The 11,437-nt window shown below is 52.0% G+C and overlaps 1 protein-coding gene across 1 annotated transcript in view; it reads left to right on the top strand.

Annotated features, from left to right (window-relative positions):
* The first annotated feature begins 2,819 nt into the window (after positions 1-2,819).
* The window catches only part of LOC119107574 (desert hedgehog protein), an 85,610-nt gene continuing 76,992 nt past the window's right edge, over positions 2,820-11,437 (top strand). Inside the window, exon 1 of the mRNA XM_037231062.1 lies at positions 2,820-2,854. The gene's annotated coding sequence lies outside the window, so the exon portion shown is untranslated. The remainder of the gene's footprint in view (positions 2,855-11,437) is intronic.

Genomic DNA, 11,437 nt, shown 5'->3' with positions numbered 1-11,437 from the left:
TGACGGAGGCCACCTAAACGCGCCGACTGAGGACGACAAACGGCGTACAGCTCAATCAGCATTCCAGAATACATTTGCTGAGCATCAAGTTGGCAGTTGAGTGTACAGTATGTTGATGACGTTAATCCATTACTCCAGGGCGGGCTTAAAACGTTTCAGTCATGGCAATAGCAAAGGCGCACTATCTTTGTAGCAGGGACATCATCACAAAAGCCTTTGCATCGGCCAATCAAGAGCGTCATGAAACGGAACCGTTGTGGATCATGGACTTGTGTTCAAAAAGTGCAACGACTCGGAAAATTGCAAATGAAAAACACCAAAAGTAGATTATAATCCTATAAGTCTCACGTTGAACCATTGGTAGCATGTTGTCATGTTCACCTATCAAATTACTTATCCTTATGAAGTGAGCCCAAACTCTATATATTATTGCATAGAACATCTGCTCGCTGAAGGCACGGAGTGTAAAGCCAGACATCATCACGAGTGAAGGATGTTGAGGAACGTTGGTAAGGGCTGACTGAAAATGCACGAGGACAAGCATCGCGCGTTGGCACAGCATTGAGCAGTCTTTCAACCCAAAAGTTGATGCGGCTAACGTCATGCAAGCCATACCGCGGCCATGATGATGATCATCATCATAAACACCGTGTATCCCATTCGCATCTTCGTAAACAGGTGTGTCAGTTCATAACCCTGTGCAAAGGTCACACTTCTTCACTGAGTCGAAGGGAACATGCAAACCACCGTGTTCGTCTCCCCCGTTCCCGCCGCCAACACGCTGGCGTGTGTCCACGCTGACCGTAACTCGCTTACCGGTCACACGGTCGACCGCCCGTCAAAACACCGGGTCGCACTCGAGCCGCCGCCCGCACGCCGGCCGGCCGAGCAGAGCAACATCGCAGACCAACGCTTAAGTATCTGACGGGCGCAAACAAGTCTGTCTATTGATCGCCGTCGTCTTGTTCGGCGGGCCCGGCGAGCAGCAGCTGTCTCGGCGCTGAGACGCGCGAACAGCTGCTAAACGACGGGGTGCGGCCACGAGTCGCCGGCCACTGGTCCGCTCGCTGCCAGTCCCGGCGCCGCTTCACCACAGCCGCCGCTCGCCGCCAGTCCCGGCACCGCTTCACCACAGTCGCCACCGCCGCCACTCCCGGAGCCGCTTCGTGGCGGTCGATGACAACCGGCTCGCATCGCACCGTTCTTCAAGCGAAGCCGTCTTGTTCGCTGGTGACGCCAAACGCCGCCGGCTGGTGGGCGGCTCGCGGGCGAGCACCGCCGGAGAGCACCGAGGCCGTGCCGCACCGCCGCCGGCTGGCGGGCGGCTCTTGGGCGAGCACCATGGCCGTGCCGCACCGCCGCCGGCTGGCGAGTGGCTCGTGGGCGAGCACTGCGGCCGTGCCGCACCGCTGTCGCTACTGGACCCCTGCCATTGGGATCACCCGTGGTATAATAGCCACCACATCCGTTCATTCGTATGGGTCATTCGACCGCATTCTCCGCCGCAGTTTCGACAGAATTTCTATGAGTATCTCCAGAAGACCGACATGCCTGTTACATTCTATCACAAAGAGTTTGCGTCCAACCCAAGTGGTATATCTTAGAGACAAAACAAACTGGACCAACTCAGCTAAGTCGCCGTTGAGCATCCTGCCGTGGGCAAAATGTTCATTGTTCCGATCTTGCTAGTCGCTGCACGCACAACGAAAATGCATTGCTGGGACGCGGCAAAGGACGTTAAATGACGAGCTGTCTGTACCGGGGCCTGAATGATGACGTGGGGAGGAAGCCTAAGTTCTCAGGGCATGACAATCACTTCTCATGTCTGGCATCTGCGTGGCATTATTCAGGACACTGAGGCCTCAGCCACCTTCCGTGAATGATAGCCAAGTGTGCGGAGCGATAATGACTGATAATGCACTTTCCTACGCCCGAATACAAGATAACAGGAAGATGGCCTTAACTTAATTTTCGCTATAGCTGTGTCGTAATGTCATTGAATGCCGGGAACCACCAGCGCTTGTAAGTGTATTGCTATAACTTGCATTATGTCGATTTTCTTTTTATTAAGTTTTTTTTCTTACTGAATATCTGTTTAGCAAGTGACATATTTTCAGTAAAAACTAGGACAAACGACACTTCCATACTGCAGGAACATTGTGATCTAGGTCCAGTCGCCTTAACCACTGCGCGTGTCGGCGATTTTCCTTGTTCCCATGATTTTTGGTCTTAAACCATCGCTTCGTTAAACGATGTGACAACATAACTCGCTCCAATGGACAGTGAGACGTGGCCTACGAATCTGCTCAGCAACTTGAATCGTTCTGTCAGCACCTTTTCCTCAAATATTTCTATCACCTTGCGTCCGACATGAGTATCCAAATACTTCCACAGGATTCCTGAGGCAGCTTCCGAAGATTGCCTAATACAAAAACGATACCACAGCTGCGTTGGGCTGCGTCCGGGACCAGGGGTGGCGCGACGCCTCGCGATCTGCCAGGCCGCGCTCGACAGGGGCCGGCCGGTTGGTGCCATCAGATGCGACAATGCGCAGGCCGCGCTCGACAGGGGCGGGCCGCCTGATGTCATCAGATGCGACGATCAGCCGGCTGATGCCATCAGATGCAACGATGCGCAGGCCGCGCTCGACAGGGGCGGGCCGGCTGATGCCATCAGATGCGACGATGCGCAGGCCGCCGGGGACCGCCGCCCGGCCGTGCGGCGCCGTTACGTCACACCGGTGACGTCAGCGGGGCTACCTGGCGGCGGCGGCGGCGGTCGTGGCGTCAATACGGAGCGGCGAGCCGAGCCAGCCGGCGCCGTCACCAGAGCACTACTTGTGCCGCCGCTGCCGGTGAGTGGCACCCCGATGCGCCCGCCCGCCGGCCCGGCGCCCAGTCCCAGTCCCGCCTACCCGCACTGCCGCCGTGGAGTCCTGGTGACGAACCAGCTGACCCCCGCGGGAGCCGACTCAGGGGCCGGTTTGACGCGACTCAGCGACAGGTTTGACGTGACTCAGGGGCCGGTTTGACGCGACTCAGGGGCTGGTTTGACGCGACTCAGCGACAGGGTTGACGCGACTCAGCGACAGGTTTGACGCTGACTCAGGGGCCGGTTTGACGCGACTCAGGGGCTGGTTTGACGCGACTTAGGGGACGGTTTGACGCGACTCAGGGGCCGGTTTGACGCGACTCAGCGACAGGTTTGACGTGACTCAGGGGCCGGTTTGACGCGACCCGCTACCCCAAAAAGCTGGTGCTGAACTAACCTTACGACCTGCGAGTCGCATCTGCGGGGCGCTCGTACCGATTGACTGGCAGCCAGTGAGTGTTAGTCTTTCTGTGTCTAGCTCCATCCGGAGCGTGTATCAGTTTACCGATGCTGCCTACAGTGGCACGTTTTTTTAACATTTGGTCCTCTAAAAAAGTTCTGTTGATTTGTAGATAGAGACTTGTACTGGGAAGCGCTCCCATTGCTCAATCCACCCGCTACTCCTCGGCTGTGCCCATACCCACCTGCTGCGCGTGGGCCGTGTTCATACCCACCCGCTGCCCACTCCGAATCAGCGGTACCCAGCCGTTAGCGCTTTTTCCAATACTGCGCTTCTTAATCATGGAAGAGTTTCAGGGAAGCTCTTATGCTTACTTTTTGGTATAAATGATTGCAAAAGATTGCGAATGGGGCTAGTTGTGACAGAAGGACGACGAAGAGGTGACTTAAATATTTTTTGGAGGTTCTATCCAATATTTTCTAAATATCTTACCCGTAGCTGTACCCATATCCATCATTTTTCAACATCTGCACCCAATCCAGCAAGCTATCCATTCCATATGTGTATATATGGATTTCCCATATACCCTTCTCTACTTGTAGAATGGAAGTCAATGAATGCGTAACGCAATTTTGCGATGCAGAATATGTTTCCGGCTTTAAAATGTCGTGACACCTCGATGGATTAAGCAGTCCACAGTGCTTGTCAAGACGCATTCACGGCATGCTGTACTTACTCGGCCCGCCCGTTTAAGTAACGAACGCATGCGACATTTTTAAGGGCCTAATTATCATATAAGCTAGAACTAAATTCTAAGACAAGAACTAAATTATCCCTACACCAAACCGTAAGTGCACTGCTCATTCAATCTTTTAGATTAAGTGACATCAGCTCGAAATGACAACGTATGGCTATAACCACACAAGACGTTATATGATCCGGTCTCGCTTGAAAAACAGCCTACTCGATCACCTCGCTCAGAAAGTGACAGGTCGCCGCATTCAAACAGCGACAGGTCGCCGCACTCAGACAGCGACAGCTCGCCCCGTTCAGACAGCGACAGCTCACTGCGCTCAGACAGCGACAGCTCGCCGTACTCAGACAGCGACAGCTCGCCCCGTTCAGACAGTGACAGCTCACTGCGCTCAGACAGCGACAGGTCGCCTCGTCCAGACAGCGACAGCTCGCCCCGTTCAGACAGCGACAGCTCGCCTCGCTCAGACAGGGACAGGTCGCCTCGGTGAGAGCGGTGCGCTCAGACAGGGACAGTTCGCCTCGCTGAGACAGCGACAGCTCACCTCGCTCAGACAGTTACAGCTCGCCTCGCTCAGACGACAGCTCGTCACGCTCAGTCAGCGACAGCTTGCTTCGTTCAGCAGCGCGGTACAGTGCTGACCTTAACTCCCCGCGCTTTTGAGGGGCGAGAGACCCTCTGAAAAGGGTTCTGAATTTCCACACTTATTTATGGAAATTGTGCACGACGACTTTATCAAAATCGTGCCATTTCTCTTCGAATGGTGTTCAGGAACTTCCAGCCCTCCTCACACCACGTCCACACACCGAATGGTAAGAACACATGCACATTCCATACGCGTGACTCGTCAGGACAAGTTTCTGCGACTGCGGCGGGAGCTGTGTCAATTAGCTAACCTCTCATAATCTGGGTTTCCTTCCGTTCACTTCACACTTTCTTTCACTTCCCGCCGCAGAGCCTCACTATCGCCTCCGTTTAGTTTGTTGATTTTGTTAGGCTAAATTAGGGAAGAATTGCTTCCCGCATCTATTCAAAACTACCAGACTTTCTTTTCCCGGCGTTGGGTAATGCCAGGCCGAACGGTCTTACTTCAACTATCCGTTGTCTGCCGATGTTAGCTGGTGGCAGGCTCACTGTCGTCTTACCTCGCTGTCAAGCCTTACTTCAACTATGACAGCAAGCCACCTCGGGTTTGCCGGCCGGGCTGATCTGAAACCGACAGTGCACTTACTTGCCATTGTACATGTCTGCTGCAGGCTACACATATGATCGCATTTTACAAGTGTCATGCCATAGGTATATGATAGCCAAGAATGCCATGCCTTAAAAAGCTCTCGCAGTACCAGTATATCACGGGAGTTTTGAAAAAAATGGAGCATTTCGCATGAGCATGTAATCCATATCGCTTAGTTATGGATTGAACGATCTCTTCGTACAGGCATCAGTAACATTATCAGTATTTTGAAAACCATCCACATGGTGGCTTTTACGGTTTCAGACACTGGTCATGTTTCAAATTGCACACAAGGGCAGTGTAAAAGGTGCGCAGTTTAAGTATATAATAAAGATATACGAGCCATGGTCAAAATGTTTGGTCAAATGGAGCAATGGTCAGAGAGTTCACACAGACCAATCTATGCACTATGGACCCGATCAGGTCAGTGGTCAGTTATCAAAATCGTAACATGTATAGAGGTCTTAAACGTGCTCAGTGTTGTGGCATCACAAGCGCACAATGGCAGGCGGTTCCAGACAGCTGCGGCTCGATGCGGAAATGCCCTCTGTGTGGCGGTCAGTCGATGTTTGCGCAGGTGCAGACCGCCTCCGTTCGAGACGCCGGTTTCACGGGTCAAAACAGCGGTGCGTGGCACAAAAGTGCGAGGACTTCGTGAGACGCGCCTACCTTTTTCAGCGCCCTAAGCACTCTAATCACACCGCGGTGCGCCACCATCGCCTCGATCCTCGGCCATCCCAGGGAATTTAGAGCGGACTTATGTGATGGTGCTTTTTGGAGCCAGTGAAGATGATTGGTTTTATTAATTTTGTGCAGATGACACCCGGTCGCCGCACCCTCACGCATTGGCAGTATGCCATATGAGGGACCATTTACGCCTGGATGATGATTTTGAGAGGATTTGAAGTGAAAGTAATGGCGGATTTGTATAAAGAAAAGACAAATGACAAAACTTTCCTCTATTACTCCACTCATCACTTAGTTCAGAGCCTCAGTTCGACAAATTTGTCCACTGCTTTGAGTTTTACCTAGACCTACGTAGTATTGATTCCTGAGTAAAAAACGCAACTACTGCTATAGTTTCAAAAAGTCTCCCACCCCTCCCCAAACGAACTAGCTGTGGGTGTCAGCGCCTATGTCATAATAAACATGTTCCCATTAACAGGCAGGCACTGATCGTAACCCATGGTGTGGCTTTTTCCGACATCACGCTTACCGTTTCATCAACACACAGGATCCATCACCCACTGCTCAGTCCATACCGACACCTACTGGGTGAACGTGTCAGGTTTCATTTGGGATTGAGACGTAGACCTGGCTGCTACCATGTTTTTGCTCCTACGCAAAGAATATATTAACGAGGCCGCGGTGTGTGTCGTTCCACACAGTCGCATGCTCGTTTTTCTAGACGTCCGGCCATTTTCGTAACAATGTTTTACCCGTCGCGTCCCAACTCACAGCGGTCGTCGCGCGGCTGGACAGCGATGCTTCAAGCCAAGCCACTGGTCAGCACGGCTTGACAGCAAGGCTTGAAGCCGAGCCGCTGGTCAGCACGGTTTGACAGCGATGTTTGGAGCCGAGCCGCTGGTCAGCACGGCTTGACAGTGAGGCTTGCAACCGAGGCGCTGGTCAGCACGGCTTGATAGGGATGTTTGGAGCCGAGCCACTGGTCACCACGGCTTAACAGCGAGGCTTGAAGCCGAGCAGCTGGTGAGCACGGTTTGACAGTGATGTTTGGAGCCGAGCCCCTGATCAGCACGGCTTGACAGTGAGGCTTGCAGCCGAGCCACTGGTCAACACGGCTTGATGGGGATGTTTGGAGCCGAGCCACTGGTCAGCACGACTTTACAGCGATGTTTGGAGCCCAACCGCTGGTCAGTACGGCTTGACAGCGAGGCTTGAAGTCGAGCCGCCGGTCAGTACGGCTCGACAGGGATGTTTGGAGCCGGACCACTAGTCATGGCTTGACTGCGAGGCTTGCAGCCGAGCCGCTGGTCAGTACGGCTTGACAGCGAGGCTTGAAGCCGAGCCGCTGGTCAGTACGGCTCGACAACGATGTTTGGAGCCTGACCGCTGGTCAGCATGGCTTGACAGCGAGGCTTGAAGCCGAGCCGCTGGTCAGTACGGCTTGGCAACGATGTTTGGAGACGAGCCGCTGGTCAGCACGGCTTGACAGCGAGGCTTGAAGCCGAGCCGCTGGTCAGTACGGCTTGACAGCGAGGCTTGAAGCCGAGCCGCTGGTCAGGCGATGTTTGGAGCCGAGCCGCTGGTCAGTACGGGCGTCAGACGATGCCACGCGTACGGCCATTAGCCATCACATAACATCGAGGTCAAGCCAATGTGCGAGGCTGGCGAGCTAGTCAAGCTGTATTTGTGCCGGTATAATAGGGCCCGTCACGCAAGCCGTGAGTCAACAACCGGGTGAAGTTTCTGTTTGAGGTTGTATTGGTATGCATAAGTGCGTGATGCTTGTTGAGCGATTCAACCTAGGGAACCACTCAGGGGAAAACGGCAAGGAGAATTTAGGAGACTGAGCCTCTAAAAAAACCTCTTGAGCTAATTGCATACCAAGCTGTGGCATGCGCTCCTGATTTCTTTGGTATCCGTCTTTTGTCAGATAACTAATTGTTTTCCTCGATCATGTAGTGACTGAAATGTCGGTCTACGATTTATAAGATAGTGGGCTCGAAGCTCGCAGCTGACGAAATGTTGCGAAGCTGTGATGTATGCGTGACTCTACGTCAAACGTCCTAAAGCCCTTTTCGAGACCAATTAGCACTTCATGACGGCCGGATAAGCAGCCAGCTGAAATGTTGCTTGGGCAGTTATATCAATGACGAGGACTGTCTACACAATGACTAAATTAGAATGCACATTCTCAATGACGCATAATGATGGCACTCTCAATGATGCATAATGAGCTTAATAATGAAACTTAAGTCTACATGATTGCAGAGCAATTAGACTGTCAATCACCCCCTGTATCGGTTCACTCTGTTACTCTTTGAATGTTTCGCAACGCCGAACTCAGCTGTCCTCTAATATGGGCTGCATCGGGCTCGTTTTTGCTTTCTTCCCTCACCAGCGGTTTTCGTTGCCGTTTTGATTCAGTGGTATCCCCAGCGCGGTGCCATTATCCGCATCCTCCCCGGGCCTCTGCACGGCACATATGAATACGAATCGTCTGGTTCTTGACGCTCGTGACCGCTATGAATCTGAGCGTAGTGGTTTATCCTGCAGACCATGGCGTCACGTGCAGTGAAATACACCCGACGGCGGGGCTCGTGGAGGTCGTCGCTGCTATCCGCGCGCAACCGAATATGCCCCCAAATGAAAGAAAATCGCTATTCTAATTACTAGTTCCTGTTTGCAGACAAGTTCATGAAACCGAAAAAACAATGCTCGCATGCAGCATGAATATATCGCCCGTTCACTAACATTCATAATGCTACCAATCTTTTCAAGGTGTTCAGAACACATGGTATCTGAAATTTTCTCCTCGTGGTTTTTGTTCCGATATTTCTAGTTCCAAATAACATGCCTGAGCACGAGACACAGCTGGGACACAAACGTAGAAAACGGTTTGATGCTTACCGATCTGCTGGGCCAGTTTTGGCAACAAAGTTTACGACTGAACACGGGTGCCGTCGTCATGACAACGGTTCCTGTCACAGGTTATCAATGCCCAAGAATGTTTCCATTGAAATCCCCACAGCGACCCAAAACAATACAGCATTTTGCGTTGCGCGTCTTCATAACAAAACTGTTGCTATGATAGATGGAGACTGCTGAGCCACGTTGTTACGGCAAAGCCGCCGGGATAAGCATAGTTCAAAGGCCAAACACTAAATTACTGCTGCTATACCGCATTTCGCATTGTTGAACACTGAACCACATCTAAATCTCTGCCGGTTTCCCTTGTTGTCCGCCGATGAGCGAACTAGGTCCTGGAAGACTGGGGTCAGTCAGAAAGGCGCTACGGAAGATCGATCGCTCTTGATGACGATACGCCGAAATCATTCATGGAATGTGAAGATCTTGTTGGTTTACTGGGTTCCTACTTAATGACACATTAAATGAATCGGCATGGCTTTGCACCACGAAGAGTTTACTAAATAAGCAGACTCTGGCATTCCGGACATGCCTAGGGGCTGACGGTGGCTTGAGGATTTTGGTGCTTGGAAGACCGTACCGTGAGCCTGTTCCTGCGTGCGCGTCTCGAATCATCGCTGCTTTTCACGCCGAACGGTTCAGTCAGCAATAACCTTCACACCGAATGGCCCCAAGTTGCAGCCTTATTGCAGCGGAATATCGGTCATGAAACTGCACCCTTAAGCCGCACAACGGCGCTTTAAACTTTGGCCGTCGATGGCAGGCACTGGTAAATTCATGATCGAGTTGTGCGCTTGCTTTATTGGAGTAGTTCTTTATTGAAGCTCCACTGTTTTCGCTGATTGCTCAGTATATTCGGCTGGGAGATCATCTATTACGGCTCTCGCTGCGATGCCAGACAATCAGTGATAGCAGCATGACAAGCGACGATGGTGGAACATCGGCCAGCCTGGACTGTCTGCTTGCTGGTGCTATGTATATGCCTCACCAGGCCAACAGACCGCTCGCTCACTTGGAGGACGGTCATACTGCGCCTTCGCTACATCAGTCATAAACCACCAGCTGATCACACCATCAGCTAGTTAGCTCCCCGCCAGTCCCGCGGCGGCTAACCGCCCACTTTTCGGGTCGTCGGCTTGCGCCCACCCAAAAAGTTAGCCGCCGCCATCTCTGAAGACACAAGTATAAATTAAAAAATCCTTCTGAAATGTTTGTGCGCACTTCTTCAACGGCTTGCAAAAGTCTGGAGGAATCTTTTAATCTGGCCTCACAGCGCAACGTACAACACGACGAACACCATTACGAGTATGCGCATGCCTGCTCTCCACTCGGGCTCAGATTGCCGCGTTACTCCTGTTGGCGTCTGTCCGTCAGACAGGGCCACCGTCACCCGCGTGTCCATCCGGCGGCGGATGTTAGAACTATGACCCGGACAACGGCGGCCTCCGGAACCACTAGCTTACCTTTGTTAGAACGCCAAGCGACGGCATTGATGTTGTTAGCCGCAATCCCCGGGTGGGAGATAAATCCTGGAGAGATAAACCCTGGAGAGATAAACCCCGGAGATGACGTCCAGGGGCTTCGTCCCGCAGCTGTGTCGCAATTCTAGGGCCCTGCGTTGGTGTAGGACGACCAGGGTAAGCACAGCTGAGTGGTTCAGCCCATTCACTAGAAGTGAAGGCGAAATCGTTCACCACACAGGTCGACTTGCAAAACTTTGAGGATTGGTTCTCGTTGTGTTTCCTAGAGGCCAGCTGCACCTAGGCTCTCATACAGGCAAGCTGATGCTGTCGGCCGGCTTACGCCGCGGCTTACGCGAGACGCCATTTCCGTGCACACCGCCCCATAGCGTGTTTCCTCCTGCAACCTGTACACGCTGTCCCTTAATGAAAAAAACTTGAGCAGTCTTCTGACGGCTTCTTCATCTGCTTTAGAAGTCCCTTTGAAGTACAGAAATGAAGTTTTGAAGCGAACTGAAGAGGCTGTTGCAGCCGTATTTGAAACTTGTATGCACCACTTGACTGAGCATGCATAAACGTGGGTTAATGGTTGCATAGCTGAATTTTGACGGCTTGATTTGAAAGAGTGCATCGTCTGCTGGGCTATTGTCAGAATATATATATATATATATATATATATATATATATATATATATATATATATATATATAGATATATAGATATAGTGTGCGTGTGTGTGTGTGTGTGTGTGTGTGTGTGTGTGTGTGTGTGTGTGTGTGTGTGTGTGTGTGTGTGTGTGTGTGTGTGTGTGTGTGTGTGTGTGTGTGTGTGTGTGTGTGTGTGTGTGTGTGTGTGTGTGTGTGTGTGTGTGTGTGTGTGTGTGTGTGTGTGTGTGTGTGTGTGTGTGTGTGTGTGTGTGTGTGTGTGTGTGTGTGTGTGTGTGTGTGTGTGTGTGTGTGTGTGTGTGTGTGTGTGTGTGTGTGTGTGTGTGTGTGTGTGTGTGTGTGTGTGTGTGTGTGTGTGTGTGTGTGTGTGTGTGTGTGTGTGTGTGTGTGTGTGTGTGTGTGTGTGTGTGTGTGTGTGTGTGTGTGTGTGTACTCGGCAGC

Source organism: Pollicipes pollicipes, unplaced genomic scaffold (assembly GCF_011947565.3).
Source record: "Pollicipes pollicipes isolate AB1234 unplaced genomic scaffold, Ppol_2.1 Scaffold_6686;HRSCAF=7923_pilon_pilon_pilon, whole genome shotgun sequence".
In the NCBI taxonomy this organism is placed as follows: Eukaryota; Metazoa; Arthropoda; class Thecostraca; order Pollicipedomorpha; family Pollicipedidae; genus Pollicipes; species Pollicipes pollicipes.
Note: the sequence above shows the minus strand (reverse complement) of the source record. Positions and strands in the feature narration are given on the sequence as shown.